Here is a 4,200-nt window from a genome sequence, read left to right as displayed (position 1 = left end):
CCCGGCCCTCTTGCTCGACAAAACTCTCGAGGACACCCAAACTGTAGGAAAAAACGATGTCGGTCTCCTACCCCCTCCCGCCGCGCCTCTACCCAAAAAACTCTCTCGAGGCCACCCAAATTTACCAAGTTAAAAGAGCGTTGTCGTCGAGGCCACCCCATACCCTTGAAGCGTTATCGAGGCCACCCCAAACCCTTGAAGCGTTGCCGATCAGGCCACCCCAAACCCTAGAGAAGCAGCATCGAGGCCACTAATTAATATGATTCCTTATTGTGATTAGCTAGCTAGTTCTACGTTTGCCATTAATATCACTACAAGAAATATGTCAACTTATGACCTTCTGTCAGTGACCCTGGAAGAATTGGTCATAAATTTATGACCATTTTAGACCAATTGGTCAAAAGCTCTTCAGGGGGCTCCAAACCCTAAACCATTGCGACCATTTTGGTCAGAAAGGTCGTAATTTCCTTACACGAAATGGTCACAAAGCAAACAGTGCTAGTCCGCTGCCTTATTTCTAGTTGTTAATGACCAATATAGATGGTCATAGCCTTGTAGATTGTGGTGGGTTGTGATGACTAGGCGCCATCTCATCAGTTTTGCCTATGTGTCATGTCCATGTGGCAGTTTTTGCCCTAGGTTGTGAAGCAACCTATATTTCTATCATTCCCAAAATTCCCAAAAAAATCTCATAAATTCTTTGGGGCATATCTTCATCAAATATGTAAAAATCCTTCCTTGCCTAGTTCAAAACTAATTCAGCAATATTCATTTTCCTATTCTGTTCACAACAACACTTTATGAAGGAAGTGCTATTTATATATTCTTGATTGCCCTCGGAATTTTTGGGCACTCTTTCCTATCCAAATCATTACCGCATGACAAAATTCAGCTCCATTTGCCTAGCAAATCTTCCTCGGCAAATTTTTAAAGTTTTTGTCCACCTAGAAGCATTGTGAAGGAAGTACCTTTTTTATATCTCTAAATGACATGAAATGTATACAGTTCCTTCATATGCCCAAATTATCACCCTCCTCCAAATTGCAGCTCAGTCAAATCATCTATGTGAGCCCAGGTTCAATTTATATTTTATGGCCAAATTGGCACGTTGCAAAGCAAGTGTTACATAGACCCCTCCTATTACCCTCAAACTTTTCGGGCACTCTTCCATACCCAAATCATTGCCACATGGTAATATTCAGTTCAATTTTCCTAGTAAATCTTTTTTGGGAAATTTCCAAAGTTTCTACCTCGAGAGAAGCTTTGTGAAGTAAGTACTAGCTAGGCTTACCCAAATGATCTGAAAATTGACCAGCGCATGACCATACCAAAGTAACTTACCTACACCAATTTTGAGTTCATTTTATTCATCCAATCTCTCTCACTAGTTTTCCCAAGTTTCTGTCCATAGAAGAGCATTGTGAAGGAACTACTACTTTGGCATGTCCAAATGGTATCAATTTTCTACAATGCTTTACTATGCCCAAATAACCATCCTCCACAAAATTTCAGCACACTCCATTCATTATTTTGAGCCCAGCTTCAACATTCATATTTTTGTCCAGCGTGGTACTTTGCTAAGCAAGTACCACCTAGGATCCTCCTTTTGAGCTAAAAATTTGTGAAGACATTCTCCTTAGTAGATGATCATCCTCAGCCAAAACTCACGCCCATTGGCCATGTGCATTTCCTGTACCGCAAATCAAACACTTGGCTGCTAATTCATGTTTGAGCATCGATCGGTCTCCCCGTGAGAATCTTATGTTGTAATTTTCTTCCTAGCACCAACCTGGGAGTGCCCAACAGACTAGACATGCCTAGGCCGCCCAGAACACATGGCAACATTACGGTCACGCGGTGACCACGCGACGGGCATGCGAGTTTACGCGATCTAGAGTTGGGGCCCTCGGCCACCGCCCAAACCTCGACGTATCGCCACCAAACCATGTATTTATGATTAAATAGGTCCTTATGTAACTAGAAATGATTTTTGGAAAAAATAAATAGCAAACTATGAGGCATCTGCAGTTCAAATTTGACCCGCTTCCAACTGAATCGGCGGAAATTTGTCTTTTTCACGAGAGGTGGATCAAAAACTTTTACACCCAACCATTTTTTCAATTGTGCATTAAATATGGCCTAGTATTTTATAAAAATAATTTGGTCCAATTTTGCAACAATTATTTGGTAGTTCCTTCACAAAAAAACCTCCTTTCAGGCACTCGAAAAATGGAAAATGGTTTTTTCGTCCAACGAAAATGAAAACTTCCTTAGGCAACATTGTTTGCCATTCCAATATGCACCCTTGTGCACAATATGAGATCATTTGAACAAACTATGCCATGAATGTGGCTATAAGATTGATCATTTGGCTTGAAAGCCATTGATCTCCACACGTGATAGCTCGTTTCTGAGAACACTTTTTTAAAATAATTGCCATATTACAAGTTTGTTAATTTTCCTGGGAACTTGGCCACAAATAATGACACAATGCGAAGGTTTCCCAATTTTTGATTTTTTGGAATTTTTTATGCAAGTTTCAAAATGCGGTCAAAACGACGAGAATGACCGTTCCTAGCTAGTGGTTGAATCTTGGTATTTTTTTGATGTTTCTCTGATTAAATAGGTACTTATGTAACCAGAAATGATTTTTGGAAAAAATAAATAGCAAACTATGAGGCAGCTGCAGTTCAAATTTGACCCGCTTCCAACTGAATCGACGGAAATTTGTCTTTTTCACGAGAGGAGGATCAAAACTTTTTACACCCGACCATTTTGTAAATTGTGCATTAAATATGTCCTAATATTTTATAAAAATGATTTGGTCCAATTTTGCAACAAATATATGGTAGGTACTTCACAAAAAAACCTCATTTCGGGCACTCGGAAAATGGAAAATGTATTTTCCGTGCAAAGAAAATGAAAACTCCCTTAGGCAACATTTTTTGGAATTCCAATATGCACGATTTTGCACAATATGAGATCATTTGAACAAACTATGCCATGAATGTGACCATGAGATTGAGCGTTTGGGTTGAAATCCTCGAATCTTCACACATGATAGCTCATTTATGAGAACACTTTTCTAAAATAATTACCGTATTACAATTTTATTATTTTTCCTGGTAACTTGGTCACATATAATGACGCAATGCGAAGGTTTTCCAATTTTTTGATTTTTTTTGAATTTTTTATGCCCGTTTCAAAATGCGGTCAAAACGGCGGGCTTGACCGTTCCTAGCTAGTGGTTGAATCTTGAATTTTTTTTTTATGTTTCTCTGATTAAATATATACTTATGTACCTAGAAATGATTTTTGGAAAAAATAAAGAGCAAACTACGAGGCAGCTACAGTTCAAATTTGACCCGCTTCCAACTAAATCGGCGGGAATTTGTCTTTTTCACCGGAGGTGGATCAAAACTTTTGGCACCCAACCATTTTGTCAATTGTGCATTAAATATGTCCTAATATTTTATAAAAATGATTTGGCACAATTTTGCAACAAATATATGGTAGGTCCTTCACAAAAAAACCTCATTTCGGGCACTCGAAAAATGGAAAATGAATTTTCCGTGCAAAGAAAATGAAAACTCCCTTTGGCAACATTGTTTGGAATTCCAAGATGCACCCTTGTGCACAATATGAGATTATTTGAACAAACTATGCCATGAATGTGGCCATAAGATTGATCATTTGGCATGAAAGCCATGAATCTTCACGCATGATAGCTCATTTCTGAGAACACTTTGTTAAAAGAATTGCCGTATTACAAGCTTATTATTATTTTTTGTATCTTGGTCACATGTAATGACACAATGCGAAGGTTTTCCATTTTTTTGATTTTTTTTGAATTTTTTATGCCCGTTTCAAAATTCGGTCAAAACGACGGGAATGACCGTTCCTAGCTAGTGATTGAATCTTGAATTTTTTTGGTGTTTCTCTAATGAAATAGCTACTTTTGTACCTAAAAATGTTTTCTGGAAAAAATCATGAGCAAACTATGAGGGGGTTGCAGTTCAAATTTAACCCGCTTCCTGCTGAATCAACAAGAATTTTTTTAAATGACAAAAAATAGCTAGAAGGATCGGAAATGCATACAAATTGGTTATCACCCATAAAAAGTGGTCTAAATTATGTGAAAATTTTAGTGATGCCATTTTGCAAAATAGTTTTGGCAGCTGCTTCACAAAATACCCTGTT

Source organism: Triticum dicoccoides, chromosome 2A, assembly GCF_002162155.2.
Source record: "Triticum dicoccoides isolate Atlit2015 ecotype Zavitan chromosome 2A, WEW_v2.0, whole genome shotgun sequence".
Lineage (NCBI taxonomy): Eukaryota > Viridiplantae > Streptophyta > Magnoliopsida > Poales > Poaceae > Triticum > Triticum dicoccoides.
The sequence above is the reverse complement of the archived record's forward strand: the minus strand, read 5'-3'. Positions refer to the sequence as shown.